Source organism: Camelus ferus, chromosome 30 (assembly GCF_009834535.1).
Source record: "Camelus ferus isolate YT-003-E chromosome 30, BCGSAC_Cfer_1.0, whole genome shotgun sequence".
NCBI classification, from domain to species: Eukaryota; Metazoa; Chordata; class Mammalia; order Artiodactyla; family Camelidae; genus Camelus; species Camelus ferus.
This window is the reverse complement of record NC_045725.1, coordinates 3,992,760-4,018,319: the sequence shown is the minus strand read 5'-3', so window position 1 is coordinate 4,018,319 and position 25,560 is coordinate 3,992,760. Positions and strand designations below refer to the sequence as shown.

The window sequence follows — 25,560 nt, the reverse complement described above, 5'->3', positions numbered from 1 at the left end:
CCCCGTGGGATACATCATCCTTAAAAGAAAAAGAAGTGATAAGAAACTGTGCCCTCGTCTCTTCTCCTCCCCCGACTCCCTTAGAGATAATCACATTAAACTGGATGATTAATATTTATAGTGAAGCTGTATTATTTTTATATCGTCTTCATATTTATCTAACGTGATAAGATTGCAAGAGCCCTAACGAATAGTCAAGTCCTATTTTCCGTAGTCCTGATGATCAGAGTTTGGCTGCACCTCCTTGGAGGAGGTTTTAAGTGGCCTTGCGCCTCGTGAAACCAAGCTCTGCCACACACATGGGCCGTGTTCTCTGACTCGGTGTGGCGGGGCTTGTAGATCTGCCCAGATACTGACTGGTCACTAAGCAGATTCTGAGTGAGCTCGCCAGGCATCTGCTCAAAGAGTGGACTTCATGTCCGTGACCTTTCGTACATGTTCAAAGCTAGGGAAGTCAGTTTGTCTTTGCCCTGTCTTGGGTTTTTATGGATTTTTTTAAATTAGCCTCACTAGTAGACTGTTAGTTATTTTTTGTAGGTACCATTTCATTAACAACAAGACCAAAATTCACTTAGTCCTAAATACTTCCACATTTATTAATTAGGTACATTTTGTCATCACTTTATCACACACACTTTGGCACCTAGACACTTGGAACATGGTGCTTTTGTGTCGAAGGGAAAACAATTTAGAGACTCAGTTATATATCATCTCTAGGGGAAAATTATGTTGACGTGTGGGAGGTTAATGTACACACTTTAGATTCTTTGCTTGATTTGCTGTTTCCCTCTTCATAACTCTGGGTAAACAGTTTGTGCTGCCATTTAATGCACAGGTTAAGTGTAGTTCCAGGCTATTAGACATCATTAAAGTAAGCGGTACGCAGCTGCGGAAGAAGGATGGAAGCTCTTCACTTGTAGCTGCTTGGACGTTTCATTTGTCATCTAGCACAGCCGCACACAAATTAGCTGTGGCCGCCTTCATGTAATGTACAGCGTCGTGCCATGAAATTAAGCAATGAGTCACACAATTTTGGCTGATTAGTGTTAATGTGTTTTGCATCACACACCCCCACCCCACCCCAATGACAAAATTGGTTTAAAAAGACGGTGTTGTTCAATCAAAACTTTGTTCCTGATACCCTGTTGTCATCACCCAGTTGAGCTGAACACCGGATCCATCTTTGAACACAGACGTTCTCTCGACAGTTATGGAAAAGGTAGATGTCTGTTCTGTCAAGTGGCATCTTGCATTCTGCCATTGTTTTATTACAATACTTCCAGCCCTCAAATAAGGAAGCAAAGCAAATAATGGTTTAGCCATATTGATTGAAGTGCAGTGTGGCCGATGGAGTAGATAGATACCAGTAGATTGCACCTCCAACCCCGGCCCTCTATATCTGATCAATAACCAATTTATTACTAATCACATCCAATAAGTAGAATACCATAGACATTTATTTCCACCTGGCAGCCGGCAGGCATGGAATGATTTTTTTAGAAATCGGAAGCGGCCACGCACAAGAAGGTGCGTGACTGATACGTCCCGCGCATGGAGCTGCCGTGCTTTCCAGCCAGTCGGCTCGTCCCAGGGAAGTCCTGTGCGCATCTGATTTCCAATGGGCATCGCATCCCACTCGCCTCTGGAATACGTTACAGATGCCAGCTCTTGACTTCTGAGGATGCTGTTGGCTGAGATGTCTGGTGATGGGGAGAGGTATCACACCAGAATGGGGTCTATAGGTATCAGTGTCAAGAAGAAGAATGTCTTGTCTGCCCCTTCTCCTGGGTTACTGCATGGGTTAGAGAAAGACTGGGATGAGTTACTAGAAAACAAAGAAGCGAGAGGTGGCAGGAGCGGGTGAGGGGTGGGGGAAGAAGCAACAGCAGTGCAGACAGAGGACTCTCTCGGGTGCCCCAAATCACCGTACCTCATTTCTCCCAAAGCAGCAGCGTGTGTGAAAGTACCTGACATAATCACTGTGGGCATCTTACACCAGGTGCAGCCGGGGCTGAACCGGCTTACACCGGGGGCAGCCGGGGCCGAACCAACACCACCTGGTGCAGAGGTGAGGACGAGAGTTCTAAAATCCCACCCTAAGTTTTAGCGAGAGCGTATCAACCTTTGCAGCAGGGTTGCAGCGATGATGAGAAAAATGCTGTAATTCTTTGATTTCATTCTCATTGTGATCTACGTGGAAGAAAACAATGCTGATAGGGAAAAAACAGATCTGTGATGTGGGAGGGGGCAGTGTCACCTCGCAGTCCCTTTCTGAGTGAGGAGCCTTATTGTTTCACGAGAGAGAATTTATCCCATTTGTTGTTGAGACGACATACCTGAATGAATCAGACCTACCTTGTTCACACCCCAGATGAGGAAAATGATTTATTATCTGTCCCTTGAATTTCTCTGAGCATTCTGTCTCAACTTTAAAAGAGGATTACATTTATGATTAAATCTTAACAAATGTTGTTTTAACTAGACTGCAATATATGTTATTGACAACAAGCGACTTTTTTTCTCAAAATAACATTGGTGCTTAGGCATGCAATTTACAAAAATGACAAAAAAGGGTGGTACTTTTCCCAAGGTGAATGTGAGTTGACTGATTAGCTGGTACTTTAACTTAGATTCTTGCAAATTACAGACATAAGAAACCCTACAATTTATATGTACTTTAGAAGTGAAAGCTTTAATCCCGTGATTCATGAAAGTAAAGTGGTAATAATTTAAGTACCATATTTTGTTTACCCCTCAGACTTGTCAGCTGATACCAGAAGTATTCCCACTATTTGGGGCTGCTGCCTTCGGCCACCTAATCGCTTCTCAGGGAGGAAGAGGGGAGCTGCTTATATAGCAACATGGCTTGTCTTTGGCAACATCGAGCCAAGGCATCAATCAGTCCATCTGGGTAGAATCACAAGCTGACTCCGATATTGCTAAATATTTATACTGTCAGATACACACAGACATCCAGATGAAAGGAGGCATTCATTAGGAATTCTCCAGCTTGTCAGTTTAAAGATGCAGATTAGAGCAAAACCTCCCACTATGGTACTGAGTGCTCAAGAAAAGTCTATATTTAGCCATTCTGAGCAATAAATATCATCATATTGCCTCATTTAGGTAAATAGAGAATAAATATTGTCAAGATGATCTAGAGATAATGTAAACAGATCCCTGTTCAGAGTCTGTGTTACGGGGGAAATTCCAGGACAGTGATGTGTCGATGATGCTTTTTGGTTTAACCCTTTTCCTTAATCACATCACCCCTCCTCCTTTTTGGTAACAGAGATCGTGTTGCTGACAGATTAGGGGGGAAAGATGAAGAGGAAAAAAAATTTTTTTAACCACAAAGGTGATTTCAAGTTCTGTGAATTAGAACACTAATTAGTGCTTGTGCTGCAGTGTTGTCTTGATAGTTGCAAAAGCTGCCGCGGAAAATAAAGGTACCTGCAGCGGCGGGAGGTCCGTTCCTGGGTTTTGCAGGCACCGCAGCCGGTGCAGCCCCAGGCACCCTGCTGCCAGAAGGGCAGGTCTGCCTGGACACCAAGGCGGCACTCAGACTGCATTTCTTCTGTAACATGTTGTTCTGAAACAAGGGCTTTCACACGGTGGGAATCTGCCGTGGAGACCGGGCCTGCACCCTGGCACACACAGTTCAGTGCCGGTGCCAGACCGCTGCGAATGCCTCCCGGGCAGGGGCGGGTCCAACGCATCCTCTGGGAGCACAGGCTTAATGCTCTTCCCCCATAACTGATAATCTCAGAAGTTCTACTCGCTGGGAATCTTAACTGATGTCAAAGTTTTAGTTAATTACACTAGATGATTTTTTTGAGATTAATAATTAACATCTCTCTTTATAACTAAATATCCATAATTAATCAGCAAATCATAACGTGAAGACTAATTAACTTCAAATTCAAATCTTAACAGAAAATCCATATTACTCTCCAGCATCATTAATTCCCAGAGTAATCACAGTTATGCCTCGTGGGATGAAACATAAGGCTTTGTGGGTCTGTCAGCTAAGCTGTTAGCACAGAAGATTTCCAAAGTAACTTCAAGTGGCATTACCGATTACAAAATTACTAGATTAGTCCAGCATATTTTCATTGGCCACGTGTTACGTTATCAACAAGCTGCCCCTGGCAGCCGGCTGGGTAACCAGCAGAGCAGAAGCTTCCCCATAGCGTCTGGATTTTTTTGTTTGTTTGTTTGTTTTTTCCATGGGGGGTTAATTCAGCAATTTCTGGCAAGCAGGTAATTTGGTTCACTGTCTTTGAAATGCACTGTCTCCTTTTATTTCTTTTCCTCTGCCTCACAGAGTGCTAGTGAGATGGTTTAAAATTATTAGTAACAATCCAAAGTGTACACCCAACATTGTTCATAAATGGGAATTTTTTTCAATAATAAAAAAATTGAAATGTTGTCTTTATCAACTAAGTGTTAAAGAGAACTTAAGAATTAAAGGGATATTGAGTCAAAGGAAGAAATACTATGCAAGGACCAAAAAACACGGACATGGCAGGATATGAAACGGGGCCATTCTAGTGTCTGAGAAGCAGGGTGACACCACTGTTAAAAACAGAAAAGTGACTTTTTAGGTTTTCACTTAGGAGTTGGAAGTGTATTTAAAATCCATGTTTCAATTATTATATCACCTCATCTTCCAAGTGCACGCATCGAATACCGTTCTTTTGTGTGGCAGCTGTAAAAATCCTGAGCAATTTTTACTGTCAAGAAAAGTCTGAATAAAAGGGCTGTTAACTTAGTAAGATATCTGAGGTTATTTGGTGGCAATCAGGAACTCTCAGCACTTCAACTAATGGGTTATGATCAGAAACTGTTCCTAATAGCCAGCTAGAGGGATCTGACTATGAAGATTTCTATAATTTTGTTGTCAGCTTGTGATGTACTCTAGTGCTAATTATTTGGAACAATTATGTTTTCCTAATAACAAAAGAAGAAGCAGTGAATTAAGCAGGCTTACCTTCAGATCTTTAGATAACAGTTTAAATGCACTTGCCATTAAGAAATAACATTTCTTTTTGCTTTACGGAGCCCTAATTATTGAAGATGCTTGTCTTTTAAAATCTCCTGCTTCCACTTCTTTTAAACCTGTTCTATGTGTCAGTTTACACTGATGGCTCAGTAACTAGTATTTTCTCAGTCTTAGGTTTACGCCTGTACCTCCCATAGGCTGCTTACTTCAGTTAGTTGTTCAAAAACCTGTAATTAGCGCAGTAATTAACGTGTGGATCCTTCAAAGGGAGACCGCTGGAATCAGGGGACGCCTCTCATCACTCTCCGTGATGTGCGGGTGATGAAGAGACGGGGCGAGGTGACAGCCGGGCTGGCGTTGCTGCACATTAGCTGTGCTGTGGGGAAACGCAGGCAGGACCTTGGTCCGCAGAGCCCTAACGTCTGAAAAAAGCAATTATCCACACTGTTTCTGTAATTCAGCTAGGTGTTATCCTGCGTTTGCAGCTGTCAAATCATTTGTTTTAAATGTTTTTTTTAATCTTATGAATACTTGAAAGTTTTGAGTTTTGCACATTATCTCTTAACCAATTTCCAAACAGAGGTGCCAAGATTTCTTCCTTTTTCTTTTTCTTCTTTTTCTTTTTTTTCTTAATCCATTATGGAGAGTCTTTCTTGACAATTGGTTTCAAGCATTTGATGGTAATTTGAGTCGATGCAGATTACAGTTTCACAATCACAGTCGTGAAGGAAAGGCTTGGTTTCCTGTCTTTCCCCTGGGAAGTTTTTTTGGTTAAATCTCAGCTTTCTCGTAAACTGGATCTGTTGTTTTCAGGCCACGGCGAACGAACTGTATACCATTAAATTTGGCTGGGCGCGACGCGGGGAGGCGCCATCCAGGTGGCCTCCTCCCTGAGATTACCTCAGTTGGAGCGTTGGGCCTTCAACTTCCTATCAGCAGCACCCCCTTTTCACATGTCATCCCTTGACATCTGCCCCCCAGATTCCGTCCTGCGTTTTACCCCGCAGGGGGCTCACCTGAACGGGGTGATGCAGCTGCGGGAATGTGGGGCGACCCCTCAGCGGCAGAGGAGGCCTGAGCTCTCGGCTGTGGGCCGCCTTCCCCCATATCTGAAGCCCAAGCTGGAGCGGCAGCAGGGGCTGATCCTGGACCCTGGAGCTTGACTGCTGATTGGTACGGAACAACCACAGTAAAAAACAAAACAAAAAACCTTATTTAAACTGAAGGGCTGTGAGTTGATGCCCCGTGTTTAGTTCGTGAAGAAAAACAAACAGGTGATGGGTATTGACCTGTATTCAAAATGGGGTGAAAGACGACCTTCCTCGCAGTCCCTTCGGGCTTACATCTTTATGCATCTTTACATCCTTCTTACCTGGTCAGTTGTTCCGAGTTCACAGTCCATCTTCACATCTTAGTTGCGGGGGTCAGGAGTTGACTGCACTTGGTTTCAGCCACAAGACAGTCAGCCCGTTAAGTATCACAAACGCATCAATAACTCGCAGCTGAGTACGTGCCCTTAGTAGCTGCGGGTGGACCCCCTTTGCCAGTCAGGGCACCAAGTCCTGCTGCCTCTTCTTCCAAAACACACACTCTTTAAATTAGCCTCTGTTGATGCTGCTGCAGTTAATTTGTAAACTGGGCACCGTTTTTATTACTTTTTCTAATACGCAGCCTTCTAAACACCGTCCTAAGTTGGGAAAGGCAGCTTTGAACGCTGCGGTGGCAGAGCGCGTGGGAGCCGCGTCCTGCGCGTGCAGCTCCGCCGAGCACTGTTGCAGATACGGGGGCAGCTCCTGGTGCAGCTGCTCCCCAGAAGCAACAGTCATCTGGGAAGTCGGCGGCCCTGGAGGGGATCGGGAGGAAGGCTGTCTGCTGCAGGCCGAGCATGTGCCGCCCGGTGCCTTTCCGCTGCTCCTGAGATGCACGTTGCCCCGTTCTACAGACAGCAAACTGACGCCTAGAGAAGTTACACAGGCTCTCAGCACGCATAGCTGCGCGGCCACGCTCGGACTTTACCTGGAGCCACCCGAGGCTTGAAGTCCACCTGCAGTCACGATTAGGGAAGAGAGAGCACTGCTGACGGATGAAGCCTCGCCAGGCTTGTCAGTGGTCATCAGAACTATTATTGTAAAGTAGAAGACCCAGTGGGGACCTTGGAACAGCTATAGGACTCCCCCGTTTCTTTAGCAGCGCTGAGAACCTCGCTTGCTCTCGTGCTTTCCACACGCAATCAAATCCTTCTAAATTAGCGGTAGCTTGTCTCCGTAGCCAGGAGACCGTCCGGGCCGGGGAGCGAGCGGTGCAGGTCTCTCACACGTGGCTCCCGCTGGAGCTCACCAAAAACAAATAAACAAAACAACAACAACAACAACAACAGCTAAGCAGAAAGCCAGCATTCAGCACTAGTGTAACTAATGGGTAAGTAGAAAATAAGAAACAATGTTAATTGACCACAATTAACAGCCATCTGGTAGACAGTCACATCCCCATTTTTATATAAGGCACACTCATTTAAGATATGGCCTTTCCTTAATTAAATAGAGCGTAGCATACATTCACAAATGTCAATACAAATAGCAGGGAGACCTCCCAGCATCTCCCACAGACATGACACCAAGCCTCGCCTGATGAAAGTCCGTCTTCGGCTGTAGATACTCTGCGTCTCCTCTTCTTAGGTACCCAGTTTATACACACGTGGCTGCTGTGAGCATTCACTGCCCTTTGAACTAGCCTTGCTCATTTCTGTGTCATCGATGAGACAGAACATAGAAGTAAAAGACAATTCAGCCTAATTAATGATTTTCATAATTATTAGACTTCAAAAGATTATACAAACCAGAGGATTTGCATTGTCTCTAGGAAATAAATATGACCCTGGACAGAGCAGATTTGTTTTCAGGCACTAAAAAGAAGTCTTTGAGTTGCTCTAAACAACTGGAGACGAGGGAAAGAAAGTCACAGTGCTTTATAACTGTCGACCCCTGATTCCTTAGATGCAAAATGATCTAATTGGCTGCTGAATGCAGAAACATGACCCACAGCTTCTGGGACAGGAAATCGTCTAGATGCTGCTCCAGAACTTTCATGACAAGGAATTCAGTGTTTATATGTAGAGCACTGACTTTTAAAAAAAAAAATGAGTTTTAGTTTACAAGTGGCAAATTTAATCCTTTTTAGGCTTGCAGTTGGATGACTTTGACAAATGTGTGCAGTCATGGGACCGTTGCCACAATCAAGGTATAGAGCATTTCCATCCACACCAAGGCTTCCTGGTGTCCCTTTAGAGTAACTGTCTTCACCCAGCACCCAGTTCTCGGCTGTGCCTATAGTATTGTCTTTTCCAGAATGTCACATAAATGAGATTGTGCAGTATGAAGCCTTTATTCCACTTAGCATAATGCTTCTGAGATTCATTCCTGTTGTTCCACCTATTAGCCATTTGTTTTCTTTTATTACGTTACTGAGCATTACTCTGCCGCTGTGGACGTGCCACAATGCGCTTTTCCATTCTCCTGTTGGTAGGCGTGTGGACTGTGCCCAGTGGTGGGTGACTGTGAATACGGCTACTGTAAACATTCAGGTCCAGGTCTTTGAACGTGTGTCTTCACTTCCTCAGGAATGGGATTGTGAGGTCACAAGGTGAGAAACTGCCAAACTTGTTCCCACAGTGGCTGCCCCACGTTGCGTTCCCACGAACAAAGGGTGCAAGTATGAGCGTTCCGGCCGCTCCATGTCCTCGCCAGCACTTGGTATGTTCGTCTTTTTAACTTTAGCTGTTCTAGTGAGTGTGTAGTGGTAGCTCTTATGGCTTTAATTTGCATTTTCCTTCATGACTAACGCTGTTGAGCATCTTCTCATGTGTGTATTCATGTGTGAATTGCTCTAATTTTTAGAAAATTCTCATAATGAGTTGAAAACATACCTTCAATGCACTAGAGCTGCTCAGGGCTGTGTGGCCCCTCCTCCACACGACAGCTTGCCCAGTGCTGGGGGATGGTCTCATGGCCTTGTTTCCATCCCCCCAAATCTAGATTTGCCAAGCCAGCCTGCTCAGTTCCTCTCCCCCCAAACCCCCACCTCATTCCCGTGCTGTTGTTTCTGGACAGAGAGCCTTTGCCTTCTGCACCACCATGTGGCCGTGTTCCAGTTTGTGTCCTATTTAATTCCTCTGTTAAAACCCGGTTCCTGGTGTTGAGTACAGTGCTCTCCTTTGCAAGTACTGTGTTTTCTTAAAGTGGCCAAAGGTCCCTTCTGTGGCAGCCAGAATGTTCTGTTGTGGTCAGATTTAATAAACTGCCCTCATGGCTTTATCTAAGCTCTTGATTAAAATGATTAACTTGACGGGTCAAGTCCAACCTCCAACTAAGTATATATACTTGACAGAATACATGGATGTGTTTGCAGGGAGGCCAGCTGATTTAATAATCAATGACAGAATTTTTAAATTCACTAAACTGCTAGGTTTATTTTGGACATTAAGAGCTGCTGAGCAGTTGTGAATTATTTTGATTACTTTTAATCCTTGGTGTCTACTATATGCTTTTGAAAAAAGGTACTGAGAAATACAGAAATACGGTCAGCATAGGATTTTGATCCCTGCGGCCAAAATATAAAACACTACTGAAAATGTTCCAGCAGATGAGAGCAGTTGGCCTTCCCTGACATCTTTAGAACCTTTACAAAAAGTTTTCATGATTTATGGAACTGGCAGTAGCTCAGTTTTTAGGAGCATATAGCAGCATTTGGGAGAAAATACGTCTTGCCCTTTGAACAAGTGCACAGAATTAACTTGTTTACATATGGCTTCATGGCGGGGCTTTTTGTTTTGTTTTTGTAAGGAGACCAGGCCTTCAGAACTGGGCTCCTGATAATTCTGGCTTTGACTCCAAGAAGCCACTAGAAGATTCCATATTGTTCACAGATCCTGTGACCTCAGCTTTGGTTTGTTTGGCTGAGAGTTTGCTGGTGTTGCTTCATTTCCTCTTCTTCCAGCGTTAGAAGCAGCCGTCAGTAACCCTTCTGTTCGGGAAGTGGATCTGAATTTAAAATAGCCCTGTACCTGCCTCATACGTGTGGCCCTTTCCTAAAACTCAAAAATTGTGAGTGACAATGAGATGTCCATTGCTATGTTTAAGATAGGTAGTGTGAAATAAATATGGTAATTTTATATTCATTTTATTGTAAGTAAATTATATAAAAATGCCAGGTATGACTAAACCCGTATGATGTGCAACTGACTTATTGGGGATAGAAAACTACCACTTACTGTTACACGAGGTGTTGTTTAAAATGTCTTACTTTCTGCTGAAGATCACCATGTACCTAGTGTTTGAGGCCAAGACTAAAGATGTATTTGTGTATCGGAGTTTGCTGGGCACTTGCCCTAGTTAGCTCTCAACACTCAGTCTAAACATACTGCAGTGGAAACATACTGCTTCCATTACAGCAGGCTTTCCTCCAGGACTCTATTGTAAAGTGAGAGAATGCAGTATCAGCAGTGTGTGTCTGAATGAGGAATGAAATTTTTTTCCAACCAGATTAGGAAAAAAGTATGTGTGCCTGTGCGTGTAAAATGTGTGGTGATGAGCATCTCAACAGGAAGTTTGATATGAGAACTTTATGTCCACCTGGGAATTAAAGGTTGCTCATTCTAATTAAAATGCATGTTGATAACTGAACCATTCAGTTTACATTGTTATATGGGATGATAAGCACTCAACCTGAGTGTTTAAATTCCATTTTCTGGCTTAGGCTGGGGCACTCAGCAGAATCATTGGCAAGTCACTGGCCTCCTGCACAGAGACCCTTTGCCTGCAAACAGTGGAAATGTTGCCCTAGAAATGTGGCTGAAGTTTCATGAAAATGAAACACGAAGCATGCCAGGCCCATCTGCGCCAGCCTTCTAAAACAAAAGCACCCATTTTATCATCATCGCCTTTTGTTCTCTGCGGTGCTATTCATGTGGCTGCTCCGTGAATGCCAGTGTCGAGGAGGGGGCTCCACGGATCTGCTGCTCTCTTCGCTGTGCTGTTTGTTCTCGGCTATAATACTTGACACCTCTGCACCCTCTTCTTTTTAAAAAATGGAAACTTTAACGTTGAGAATCTTGAGTCATTTTATAAGGTTTCGTGCCAGCAGACCAAAGGGCTTTGTCTTTGGATTGCAGATCGAATACGAATTGGGGCGGGGTGGATGAACACGGTTCTAACCAGGAGGAGCAAACCCACTGCTTGTGTGAGTCTCGGAATCTGTAAACCTGCTAGTTTATTACACCGACGTCCGCTTTCATTGTCTTCATGAATGGGTATTTCCCTTCTTAATGCACAGTATCTGCATGTGGTGAACCAGCCGGTTTCGACGCGGCTTCTTTTAATGTTTCTGGATTTCCACTCAAATGATTAGAAGTAATTCTTATTGGAAATCACGCTGGGCCAAATATGATACCTGTAAATCCACACGGGCTGTAGTACTGCGATCAGCCCATTAGTTTCCAAATCTAAGTAACACGATCAGCTACTGTCTGTGGAGGTGGCGGTGTGCTAGGTGTTTAAGAGAATGTTTATTATTCACATCTGAACAGGAAGGGAGTGACTGCACCATCTCATTTGTAAAAGGTAACAACGGGAGACCAATTTTGAGATGCTGTTTTTTGTAGACTAGTCTGGGGGAGGGGTCGGCTCGCTCAGCCTGTCCCGAGGGCACCGAGTTATCACAGAATCGCGGCATCTACGGGCGTCTGAGCCAATGGGCTTTAAACTCCGTCCTGAGGGCCCTGGGCCTTCTCAGAAAGGTGGTGGGAAAGTGGGCAGCTTGGAGCCCTCTGCCCACTGAACCAGACCGCCTCACTTTCCATCTGTCTTACAAGTGGGTGTTCAGGGAAAGTCTTCATAGTTCTGATATGTGAGTTTAATCCAGGAGTTAGAAAGCGGAGCCCGGGCAGGGCTCCTGCCTTGGGCTCGGCCCTTTGAACGGTTGGGCAGAGAATCTGTGTCTCACTGTGTCTGTTCCTTGATACTTTTCATAGTGTTGAATTTAAGGCTAATTTAAAAACCCTTTCTCCCTTTAGGTACAGATGTTCTGTGAAGGTTCAAGACAGAAGTCTCTTCTCCCAAATGCCCTTCACTGTCCTTCAGTGGGTCCAAGTTAAGTTTGGGCGAAATAAATTGTTACATTCATGGCGTTTTCTCTGTAGGTTGAAGAGGAATGATGCCTTCTCTGTTAATGAGGCTGTATCCAGAATTCAGGCTGATTTTTAGTATATCAGTTTAGAATATTTAGGATTCTGATTTTACATATAAATAAATTCAAAACAGTGGGACAGTAAAACCAGAAATGGAATAATAGAAGCATGTTTTTAAGAAAGAACCAAGCAGGGTAGCGTGTAGCTCAGTGGTAGAGTGAACGTTCAGCGTGCATGAGGTCCTGGGTTCAATCCCCAGAACCTCCATGAAAAAAGAAGGAAGGAAAGAGAAGGAACCAAGATCAGTGAGGGGGGCTGGCTAAGTTATAATCTGGGGGCTTGCTTGTTTATATGTTGTGTAGGGAAAACTGGCCCGCAGGTTGATCGGTGGTGGCTTTATCAGTGGCAGAACAGTGGCAGAAATAATGGCAGGAAGTGACCAGTGTCTGTTCTGGCCCATGGGAGTAACTCGGGAAAGGGGGCCCTGGACAGCGGAAGCTACCAGAGCACCAGAGAAGACGCGGTGAGGCTGGGTTTTCGGATGCTGGGGGGACAGCACGGGAGGTCAGGGCAGCTCCCCTGGGGACACCTGGCCCCTGGGTGGGCGGGCCACCATCGGAAGGCAGACTTAAAGGCACGTTTTCCTCATGGAACCTTTCCTGAGAGGTACTTTTTCCTCCATCTTATATATGTGTTTTATACACCGGACTTCCTGGAATTTATGCCAAGAACCCCAGATCTGTAGTGACAGCTGCCACAGCTGAGTCACCACTGACAGGGACCGTGACGCTTCTGTAAATGAAGTAGGGCCTCGAGTGCTGGGTCAGCAGGATGACACAGGCTTGAGGCGCAGTCATCAGACGGCCACGCGCGAGAGCCCAGATGGGTGGTGTCACCCTCTCCGCTGTGCCCTTTGGAAACTCAGCTTCGAGTTTCTTATAGCCAGCAAATGCGGAATTAATTCAGTGCTGTCATTCTGATTGTCTCGCAACCCCAAGAGAGAATGGGACACTTTTGTTCAGAAAAATACTTGAGGACGTTTAGTAGTGAGCAGAGGTGGAGGAGAACACACGGATTTCCGTATATCTGTGAACAGCATTCCCGGCGTGAATACCTTCCTCTTCTCCTTCCTATGAGTGAAGCCCCGCGTCGGGCAGGGTTGTGTTCTGGCTGACGCCACGTGTTGGTGTTGGTGGCTCGGTCCCCACGTGCTCCGAGGGAGGCGAGCCAGGACTGTGGCCCGTGTTGGTCGTGAATCCTGGTTTCCCTGCAGCAGCACGAGGTCTGTGCCTCCTGCCCCGTGTCCCGTGCCCCGTGCCCCGTCAGTCTCAGCAGCGTTCTGGTTTGCGGGGTGAATTTCGTGTCTTCCGGGCAATACGTTTACCTCTCAGAGGCCAGTTCCAGCCTTCATGGCATTTCTGCTTGGTGTCTCACGTGGTCGGCCACCCTCTTTCTTGCCCTCCCAGACCCGAGGTCGTGGCTGTCTCGTCATCCTGACTGGCTCTGCCTCTGTTTCTTGGCTGTCAGTGTCCCCAGGCCTCTTTGCCCAACTGTGATCTCTTCTTTCGGCCCCCCACGCGCTGCGTGGGTGAGGCCCCCTCGCTGCTTTGGACCCCTGCCTGGTGACAGTAGCTAAACATGCTGCTTCCAGCCCAGCCAACCTTGCCCTTGGCCCACGCGTGCTGCCAAGAAGACTCAACCAGACACCTCTTCCTGGTTCTCCCACGGGGAGACTTGGCTTCTAAGTTGAGAGCCACATTCCCAGGCTTACATTGGCATCCTTGACATTTTCTGCCTGTAAAAAATAATCAACTAGAGTATTTTCATACATTTTTATAATTACGTTTAAAACATTTGCTTTGTTTTCAAATGACAAGATAAGAGAGCCTGTTATTCGCAAGCACTTATTTGCAAATAACATATTTTGCTTGTGCACAGTCATTATTCTTGAAAAACCAAGTTGATACGTTTTCTTTCCCTTGGGGATATGATACGGTATAGACGTGAATGTGATATTTCCCCTTTGTGACTGGCTTTTGAAGTACAAGAGATACCTTTATGTGCTGTGTAAGAATCTTGATCAAATGACTGTAAGTTGAGGATCTTCTGAAAGTCAATTCGAGGCAGACTTGCAGAATTACCATCCTGGCAGTTTCTCCCTTGGCTTGTATCTTACTGACCAGCTTCTCATGCTCCCAGTTGTTCTGCAGCAGTCCACTGTGGGTGTCGGTCACACAGGACATGACTGAGGACAGAAACACGGAAACGTTCCCTGGGGCAGAGGCCCCATGCCAGCGTCAGGCTGTGACAGCCCCGTGTCCAGGCTCATGGAGCAGGACCTAGAGTCTCAAGCTCTTCTTTTGTTACAGGAGAAAGTGTTTCAACACTAGTTTGATTGATTTTCTTGCATAAAAGTGGCAGCAACCGCCCTTGCTGCCCGGCCGTGCCCACACCCCACCCACAGCACCTCAGCAAACCGCCGCAGGTTCAGCAGGAGCCCGCCGAGCTGCTGACGGCTTCTTGGGCCTCACGTTGGTCCTGGGACCCCGCTGCTCAGACGGGGAAGGGAGGAGGAAGGAGGAATATGCACTGGGGAAGTGGGTGCTGTGTGCAGGCTGAGCGAGGCCCGAGCCGTCCAGATGGAGGGCGGAGGGCTGTTCCACATGAGCACCTTCAACCTCTGCCCGAGACCGAAAGCTTCAGCCCCAGAGCCCCTGACCTTGGCCCCATCGGCACCACCCCCTCCCCGCCTCCCGTCGCTCCTGTCTCTCCCGCTCACCCAAGCCTCTGACCCTTACTGAAAGGCAGCGGGACCTCAGAGGGCGCTCGCAGCCTGTGGACCCACTCTGTCTCCTGCACTGTCCATCTCCCATGGTGGCCCCTGGCCCCTCGTTCCCTCCAGCAGCAGCTGTGGAACCCTGTGCATCTGCTGGGTGCTGGCACGCCCTGGAGCAGGTGGGGTCCCTTCCCACACGGAGTGTATGTTGTGGGCAAGGAGACAGACTGGTCCCTGAAGCCACACAACAGTGAGCACGTGGTCAGCTTGCGTGTGCGAGGAGTGAGCAGTGGAGGGTGTGCAGACGCTTGGGGAAACCGCCCTGCTACAGCCCTGCACGCTCCAGGGGAAGTTTCCAGGTGTGCTCAGGTGGTCCCATCCCTCGGGTCCCCCATTTTCTGCCCCCACTGAGACTCCCCGACGCATCTTGTCTTCACCGTTTGGTCTCCTTCAGCGAGGATGTTCTGAGGCCTTCAGACTGAATTCCTGGTGTTGAAACCCCTCCCCGGAGCGAGCCCTCCGTGCTCTCACCACAGTCAGTTTCCAGTAACACGGATGAGAGCATGTGGTTGGTTTTTTTTCTTTGGTGGCTTTGATTTCTTCAGTGGCTTCCTGTCACTCTCAGATACCAAGTTCAAACCCTTGGGCCTTGCAGGATCCAAAAGCCCTAGGTGTCCCCTCAGCCCCTGTCTCCCCTCCAGGCCGAGACTCTGCGGCCAGGCCACACCACGTGCCGGGTTTGACACATGCTTAGAATGGTGGTGGGGAGAGGGGGTGGCTCACCACTGTTTTTTCACCACCTGACAGACTCTTCCTCCGCCTTCAAGCCCAGGGCCCCGGGAGTACTTTCCTCATCCCTGCCCGGGCCAGGCGACATCCTTCTCTGAAGGCAGGCCGCACTGCTGCGCCGGCTTACGGCACTGCATCTGCAAGCCTTGTCTCTCCATCCTGCTTTGACCATTTTTTTTTTTTTTGACTCCCGATTGCAGGACTCTATGTTTGTTCGCATTGAATGTAATTTTGTTACATGTATAGTGTACCCAGCATGTGTGACTCATACGAGATCATCCTCCAAACCCACATGTACGAGTTACTCTGCACTCCGGTTGCAGAGGGTGCAACCTGAACTGGGATGCATTTTGCTTAAAATAGTAACAGCGTGGCCTGACCCTTAGTGAGGCCTCGTGTGCGTTGGGCCCAGAGCGGAGCGCTCCACGTGGATCGCCTCACGCTTCAAGGCAGGGAGCCTGTCATCCCCGCTTCACAGAGTGAGGCTCCGAGATGTAAGGAGTTCAGATAACTGTGCAGACCTATGGAAGGTCTGAGCTTTTACCTGGCTTGCAGACTAGCAGGTTGTCCCCCCAAGTCAACGGATGCCAGCCCAGACACGAGATTCCTGGATTAGACACCAAGGACATGGTCGCTCACAGCAGTAGCAGTGACCAGAGGGTCAGCGTGTGTCCTGGTTCCCCCAGTCCCACCTCCCACAAGGTGACAGTAAGTGGCCCCGGGACACCCGTACACACAGTTGTGGGGGGGGCAGGAATCGGGGCACAGGGAGCCCACATCCTGTGCCATGAGCAGTGAGCAGGCCAGTTCCTCCCGAGGGGCACTGGCTTTTGTTATACAGGATAGTAAGTAAACGTGCCCTTGTTCTAGAGGAAGACACTGTCTCTAGCCTCCAAAGCTGTTCGCTTTAGAAACATCCTTGAAAAGATTGTCTAGAATGCAGGCAGTCCAGCCTCTGCTCACAAGATCCACAGAGAATTGTCTTCCAACAGTGACTCACTCAGGACTCAGTGAGGAATCAAATGGAGTATCTGCCTAATTTTTCTGTAAAACCTGAACTGAGTTTCAAATTAAAGGAATGTACAGTTAAAAACAAAACAGGTATGGACCTGACTTCCTATGGATAAGTTTTAAGACAGTTGCCTGAGAACCCAGACGCTTCTGGCGTGTTTGCTGAGAAGCTGTGGACAGTTACAAATGTGACAAACCCTGACAGCGCCCGGAGGGTTCTCCTCGCCCGCAGCTCGGGGCCTGGCGGTTCCGACTGCCATCGGGCGACGGGCTTGCATGGTGGTGGTCGCGCTTCTAAGTCTCCTGTGGGAAGTAGGCTCTTCCCTTCTGTACGTCCTGATGTGCCCTCGGGACTGGCCAGGGTAGGGTTTTATGTTCCATCACGAGGAGTCTTGGTGAAGTACCAGCCTCAGAGCCACGAGGGCAGGAAGAGCATGTCGGAGGTTCCAGGCAAGAGAGGACCAGACATGGTGTAGACTCTGAGCCCTGGCGATTTTATTGCTGTTATAATTACTTAAGTATCTGACCCCTTGAAAACGTGAGTGTCTGTCCGTCCTCAGGCCAGGCTGGCCTTAGACCCGGGAGCTCCCCACACCCCCTGCGTCAGCCTGGGGGACCCCGGCAAGGACAGGTCTGCACGGCTGCTCACCCTGCCTGTCACACCAGCGTCTCTTTGCTTGTGAGACGGCCGGCTGGGCGGACCCTCCCTGCCGGACCTTCCCCGCGCCCGGTGCCCCCACCCAAGCCCCACCCGCCCTGCTTTCACCCCAGATTCGGGGTGTCTGCCTTCCTCGGGAGGAGGTCAGCCCACGGGATGCTCAGGGAGCCCAACGGGAGGGCAGCAGCCGTGTGCCCGGGACAGCCGATCCACTTGCTGCGTGGAGGAGAGATGCGCATGGCTCTCCGCACAGCAGCAGCTGCAGGCGCTCAGCGGTGAGCAGGTGCTGGGTCTCCAAAAGCATCGCTGGTAAGTGAGACCCTCGCGGTGAGCGCTCAGCCAGCTGCAGCTTCCGCGCTCTGTAAGTCTGATTTCACTGGTGCTCTGTGCTGTGGCTGAGGGCAGTTTGCTTTTTCACCTTCACACAGAAGTGGCTGTGGTGGAGGTGGGCTTCAGGCTCCTAGCATGTCCTCAGGACAGATGCGAAGATGATCTGAGACACGGGAAGTCTGAGCCTGTCGACGAAAATGAACGTAAACTTTGTACGGGGTTTGCCAGAAAAACAAAGGAGACGGGTTTAATCTGCTGTGAGCCCGGGAAGTCAGCCTTGTTCCAGGAGGGCCCACTAACGACGTTGGCTGGGCTTCTTATTTGCATAATTTTACCTTTTAAAGTGTGTGTAATGGTTGCAGCTTTTGAAAAATCGGTCTTGTCCCTAACGCTGTGCTCTCTGTGCGGGGAGTTTTATAGGACTGTCAGGAAAAGGTCGTCCTGTTTCTTGATTTTCTGATTCCCTGATGCAAAAAAAGAATGTCAGTGTTCATTGGAGTTAACGTCTTTAAGTCAAACGGAGGCGGCTGTGCCGTAAGCAGGCAGGGCTGCAGTTCCCTGGAATCTTTGAAGGCCGTCAGAAAGGATGCTGGCCCCAAATTGCACAGCTTGTTCAAGCCCCCAGTTCCCCAGATGCAGGGCCATGGTGTGTGTCTCACCTTTCATCAGCTGCTACCAGGAGCACCGGGCAGATGAGGTTCAGAGCCACAGGATGAGGGCAGGGCACCTGGACCAGGACCCCCAGGAAGAGCCCGCACGTCCCAGCAGGCAGAAGGGAAAGCGCCCCAGGCAGTCTCCCCCGACAGGGGCCAAGGGCTGCCCTCGACCCCCAGAACGTGTGCAAGATGCCAAGTGCGCTGACCCTGCAGGCCCGCCACCCCAGCTCCCCCGACACGGACTGACGCCTGAGCTCTTAGTTCAACTGTCTCTTCTTAAGCTGTGCTCTTCGTGGGGAAACCCCAAGCTCAGAGCACTTGACAGTCTGACTTTCAAGTCCCATTTCATCACCGTCGTGAAGCACAATGACACTGCTTCCATCACATGAGCCAAATTTGCCAAGTTCTGGGGCAGCGCCCTGTCTCTCGGCACCGCCCGCAGGCCTCTGCAGCAGAGAGACAGTTCCCGTGGCCTCCCCGCCGCGTCCGTCCCCGAAGCCCATCCAGAGGACCTTAAAGGATGCCTCTTCCTGAGGGAGATTTGTGTGCGTGGTTCCCGTGAGTTCTTCGCACGTGGAAATGATAATATATACCTAAGGGCCTCATATAATACAAAATTTCCTAGGGTTTGTGACTTTGAAGGTAAAATACTGTCTTTTATTCTTTGTTACTCTTCAGTGCCCTAGAAATATCGAGGCCCATGGAAACTATTCGTGGTAAAGGTAGAAACGTGGTCGATCAAGTGTTTCCAACTGGAGTTAAAATTTATTCTTGGTTTTTCCTGAATATCTTAAAATTCCTTTCAGGGGTCTTAAATGATTATCTTCAGTCAATCCTAGTCCAAAGTGTGGTACTAACAATAATGGAGGGAAATTGGTACCTAAATCTGTGTCCGGGTTTGCTCTCTGTGCCCCCCAGTGAACGTCACACAGGGTGTCTTAGAAACCTGTGCGTGTGAAACTTAGGTGAAAAGGCCTCTCAGAAGTCATGCAGACTTCAGTGAGTTTTTCACAGGAAAGTAATCTTCCTCATCTCTTCTTATAAAACAGCGACCCTCATGAAATTGAGGACAGAGCGCTGACTTTTCCTGTAACTCTGGGACAGAGACCTCCGTGTTTATTTGTGGTGTAAAGCAGATACTTACCAACATGCCTTTCACTCACGGCACTGCGGTGTCGCTGACACGTCCTCAGGACAGCGCACGGCGGCACAGGCCCCGGGATGGATGGCCAGCACCGGCCTGTGCTCTGAAACCCGCCTCACTAGTATAGCTGTCACATTTAACAAGCTGCCAAAGACGAAGATAATTTCAAGATGAAGAAAATTTTAATTTTGTATCTCTAGTAACCTCAGTATTTCTGATTTGTGTGAGAATTTTATTAACACTGACCAGAATGCATTTCTAACCCTTGAAAATAATAGGCCGTCCTTTGTTCTCTTTAAAAAAAAAAAATGGTAAAACTCATTTTGGTATACACGCTGCGATCTCAGCCAGCCTGGACTCTCCCACACGACTTGGTCTGGGTTTCCTTCAGGGATGGGAGGCTGTGGGAGCACCAGGCACTTCTTCTTCAGCCCAGCCTGCAGGGGGCGCTCTTGGGGGCTTCCTGTCCGAATCCAGGTAGTTATCATTGTCCAAAAAATGAATATATTCTAAAACAATTATTGATATCTATTTGACTGGCTATACTATTGGTGACTGCTATTGTAAGAATAATTTATTCCCTGCTTTGAAATTTCTAAAAGGTTATATTTCATTGAATTTTAATTTGTTATTTTTCCTGATTTCACTTGAGAAACTTATAAGCTTTTGTGACATTAAAATATGGCTCTAATTTATTAGCATAATCTGTTAATATTGTTTCATTTTAATAGACATTAAGTACGATTTCTTAACATTCTTGTTAAAATTACATCTTAAAACTGAAGTTGAGAAAAATTATATGTGGCTTAAGAATCACAATGTCATGTGTGCCCCCAATTTTTATATGAAGAGCATTACTTTCTTCATCGCATCATATTCGAGGTGCTTTCATTATGACAATGAGCCAACCTAGTGTTTTCAAGCTTCGTGCCTTCCCAAAATATAAAACCTGAAACACACACAGTGTCTGAGACGGAACCTCACAGTGTATAAACATGTAACACCACTTCAGGAGGAGCTTAGAAATTTAAAATTAATGCTGGCTGTGGCAGCAGAGTGGCTGACGTCGGATATGAGCCCAGGCCTCCCTCGCACGGTCGGCGTTTCGTCCACACAAGTCTTTTTAATGCCATCTTTATCTGCTACGCGATGCATGAAATCTACTTTCGGTTTTAGAACTGCCAGCGACCTCTGACCCCTTTAGTGGAGACACAATGTGACCTTTCTATTGTCATCGGCTTTCATTCTCCTGAAAATTCTATGAATTTTTATTACAAGTTTTTTTTAAGCCAAGCTGAGGCTTCAACAAATTACTTGACGCAGATGAGATGAAGTTGTTGAAGTGGGTTAGGTAAGTTTTACGGCCGGCGCGGAGTCCAGGCCCTGGTCCGACAGTGTCACACACCGGGAGCCGCTGAGCCTGCTATTGGATAAATACATCATTTTATGGAACATTGATTGTTCTATAAACCCAATGGAGTATTATGCTCTATGATCAAACCATTTAGATTGTGTGTAGAGCACAGAAAATGCCATATTCAGGATGGTACTAAAAGTGCCATTTGTGTATTTTATGGACGTCATTACAGGGGAAACTTCTCTCTGTAGGCCCTGTTTACTGCAAAATTTTTTAGTCTATAATGACATTTTTCATTCACAACGTACGCCTTCAAGAGAGGGGGGCCTGGCTTTATTTGTTTCATCTGAGTTTACTGCACAAATTCTGTACATTTTAATTAAATGTAAGCTTAACAAAAGCATAAGATATTTATTCTGTGAGGAGAAAAATGATGACAGTAACGAACGAATAACACACACACACACACACACACACACACACACACACACACACACACACACACACACACACACACACCCAGAAGGAAAGAGTCACATGCTCAACCCTGTGTAGCTCCCCAGAAGCACGGGTCCGAGTCTCTGCTCCTGCACGACAGGGGGGTGGGTATGTGTTTCAACTCTGGAGATGTTCTCATCAAAAGGGACAAGTAAGAAGGACCTGAACCGCATGGTCTCCTGGAGAAGAAGGGAGCCGAATGAGAAAGCATTTCCCTGCGACCAAATCCTCAGCTCCCCCAAAATACCCTTTCTATTTCAACCAGGTTGTAAACTTCCAATGCATTTAGCTCTGAGGAGGCAGTAAAATATATGTGCGCTCAGGGAGAGCAAACAAGCAGGGAGCTGGGATTTCATAAACAGGCACCAGGCTGCATCTTAATGGTGTTTGCACCTTCTACACAAAGCTACTCACTGTCCTGCTGGAAACATATCCCCAAAAGACTGATTTAGACCCGCTATTTGAGTAGCCGCTGTTAGCATACTGAAGTCTGGCATTGCCTTTGAAAAAACGTACGTGTGATACAGATACCATGCCAGGCACCCGTGTTCCATGAAAGATTTGTGCAGCTTTGGGGCCATAACAGCACCTAAGCAGTTAAGGATAAAACCTGTGCAAACTTCCTGTGTCCCAGATGCTGTGTGCATTTGGCCATTTGCATTGGTGGGGTTTACAGTTAGTATTTACCAGAAAGATCTCAAAAATTGAAGTTGATGTGCCCAGTAAATTTCTGGTCGTAGCCCAGTTGGAATTTAAAGTTACAGTGGAGATTCACATTCGTTTAAATGACACTTGAACTTCTACATAGCTCAACATTAATTCATTATGGGCGAAATGGAAGAATCTTCAGTGGGTGAATCTTTTTCAATCTGATTGAGGCTGTTACATTTTATAGGTGCTATTTTTCAAAGCAGTACTGACAGCACTCGAAGTTATTAAATTGCTGAATCAAAGATGGACCCGCAGTCGCATTTATGAACTGTGATGGAATAGCTGGGCTCGCGCCGAGCCGAGGTTGAGATGTTGGTGTTGCCAAGCCTCATCACACCCCGTAGTGACAGCCGTCTGTACCCCGTAGTTTACTCTAATGGTCTGGAAGTGGCTTAACCCACCCCTGGATTCAAATAAATTTGGTCAGTGGCTCAGAATAGCGTAATTATCAGTGTGCAAGGGATTCAGAGGCTAATCCTACACCCCAGAGATTAGGCATCCAGTTGCAGACTAAAGAAGGGAGCTGCTTGGGCTCAAACGTGAGAAAACCGAATAGGATGTCTGTTCTCTTCCAGTTGCAGTGGTGCCTCCTTTTTTGATGTGGAGCGGTATGTCCTTTTCTGTAATCTGGGACGGGAGGTCATTTGAAGGTTGCCTTCTTTCTGTTTTGTATCCATATTTCTTTCTTTTTATTTTTTTAACCTCCCAACTCTAAACTGAAAATGACCTTGGAATAGGAGAATGGACAGAAACTAACTGCATCAAGTTCAGAGGGTACTGAAGGCACACAGGGTGTTCCATCCGAGGCAGAAAAGTGAAGGGTCAGAGAGGAGCTGCAGGCATACCAGAGCAAGGTCTGGCCAGCTCGGCAGACAGGAGATCTCGGGGTCCTGGTGGGCGGCACATTGAACAGAGAGGGCTGAACCCCAGGCACATGCGGAGGTGTGCATGTTGGAGCTCACGGAGCGCCCACCGTGGGGTCAGGCCTCCTGCTCCTGCTTCTGCTCTGAGCCCAGTCCTGACCTCCTTGAGGAGAGAGAATGCAGGAGGATTAAAGTTCAGAACATGCGCCCGAGATTAGGTAAAGCATAAGCGGGGTGATTCACCCCTTCTACGATGTGTGTGCTTTACCTTAATCTTGTGCTTATCTTCTGACCCTTAATCCTCCTGAGGGCCCCAGGGTGAAGGGTGTGTTTTCCTTTCGTAAAGTAGAAGGGTGACGGTGAAGGTTGCTTTAAACACACCTGGCTAAGATTCTCCATCGCTCAAGTCACCTCTGAAAGGCGGCGGGGCCCCTGCGGTAGGAGACCCCCGCTGCCCTGCGCCCTGCGCCGCCTGCCGCCGAGCTGGAGCCTGCTTCCCGGGTCCAGCCGTGCGCCTTTCCCAGGAGGGCAAACGTAGGAGGGGCGCATATAGTTAGGGAGGTCACTTCATCAGAATCAGTGACATTTGGTCCCTTCTGTGGGAATGTTTGGATGCCTTTTAAGCTGTGATGGTTTACATTTGCCCGGCTGGTTCAGCCGCCATGGTCCTCCCGCCCCTGACTCCCAGCTGCTGGGCACCGTGTCCCATAATCTCTGATTGAGTGAACGGGAGGCTCTGCTCCTGGAGACAGTCCTGGGGACCCCGCAGCTCTTTTCCTGACCTCAAAGTCTATGATTCTGTGATCTCTCTAAGATCACACTCTAGAGAGTTCTCTGAGAAAGAATAAATGTTAATTGGTCCTGATCTTTGTTTACAAAAATGGATTACTTATACATTTGACTTTCTCACTGGGAATCAGAGCTTCGGGGACTGAAAGCTCATGGTGGACAGAAAATCAAACCCAAGAACCCGCCCTGAGCCCCAGCACAGGCCGGCCAGCACCGCTGGGACGTGCCTCCGGCCCCCCACCCTGCCGAGTGGGAAGCCCCCTCTGGCCTCAGAAGTTAAGGGGGCTGCAGTGGCGTGACTTCCTGAGAATTCAGAGCAGTGAGCAAGTGGATACAGAGCATTAAGCATCATAGCAGCACACATGGAACAGGCTGGGAGCTGGCATTTTTATAACTTCACACGTGATTCCCAATCCGGGACCATTGCCTACAGTCTGGATATGAGCCCGGATGTGTCCCTCTTGGTAAATATGATTTAACAGCTTCTGGGGAGCCTGTCTGAGATACTGTACCCGCCGGAAGGCGGGCCTTGTCTGCGGCTGTGCCCAGAGTGGCCTCTGTATTGAAAGAAATGCTTTCTTGCAGAATGGTGCCAACGCGTACACAACATTGTCCTATTTTTAAGGGACGTTGGCAATAATAATCTAACAACCCCTAATCCTTCTTTCTCCTTTGGTAAGGACAAAGTGTACTTTTTTAAAGAAAAGGACCCACATTAAAGACAGTAAAGTGGAATATTTCAAAAATATGTTTGCCACTGAGATAAGGAAGTAACTAAATCATTCATAGATCACTCTCTTAGGAGGGAAGGAGGCGACAATAAGAAACTGGTAGAAAATTGGGAATTTAAAGGAGAAAATAGGAACTCTGTTTAAAGAGTTCTTCTTTATGAAAACAAAGATGACAATTTTTACTCGTACTCCCCCCACCCCGCCAAGTTACTAACCGAGCGTCACCAGCGTCACAGGCGGGGCTGGGGGACGGCTGTGCACGCGCCCTGCCTTCGCGGCGCCCACCCCTCGCCTCTCACTCTCTCCTGCCCCCTCCCCTCCCACCCTGGGCTCTGCGGCCAGAGCCTTCTTCCTTTAAGAGGGGCCAGCTCGGGGCTGCAGCCCCGGAATCTGCAAGATGGGCTTGAAACTGGCGGCAGCCCCAGGCCATCCGGGGCCGCTCCGCCTTCCTGGGCGGGTGTCCAGACTACAGACCGCAGACTGGGAAGGACAGTGGCCGCCTGTTGGGATCCTCCAATGGGCAGATGCGTCCGGCAGCCTGCAAGCTCTCTTCCCAGGCCTGCCCTCCTTTGGGCTCTCCTGCCCTGTGTGTTTTGCTTATGCCCACGTCCAAGGGCTTGTCTCTGCATTTTCTGAAACAATCACAGCGTTTTCATTTCCACTAAGAGGAGTTTGGGGCTAGTGTTTACGAGACCTCTGTCCCAGGTCTGAGATGGATGCACTCATTTTACTTCCCTGCTTACAGACACTTAACAGCTTTCTTCTCTCCACAGACTGTGGTCCAGACGCCTTGGTCAGAGGAGGCCAGACAGGCCAGCCCGGCCACCCCAAGTGCGGAGGTTCCTCCGACTGCTCAGCCGCCCCTTGGACCTGGGCTGCTCCATCTTCAGGCCCTCCCCCCAACCCCCGGGGAGAGCTTGAACACTCCTGGCCCTCCAGGCCAGCTGTGCATATTGTTTCCTCTGTTCTTCTTGCTCAGTGTGTTTATTCTCTGCCGTAGTCCCTACTCACCCCACATGATAGTTAAGTCATTCAACAAACGCATCTTTGCTGAACATTGGC

The 25,560-nt window shown here is 47.9% G+C and overlaps 1 protein-coding gene across 1 annotated transcript in view; it reads left to right on the top strand.

Annotated features, from left to right (window-relative positions):
- Nucleotides 1-25,560, top strand: part of ZNF407 (zinc finger protein 407) — a 364,894-nt gene that overhangs the window by 336,786 nt on the left and 2,548 nt on the right.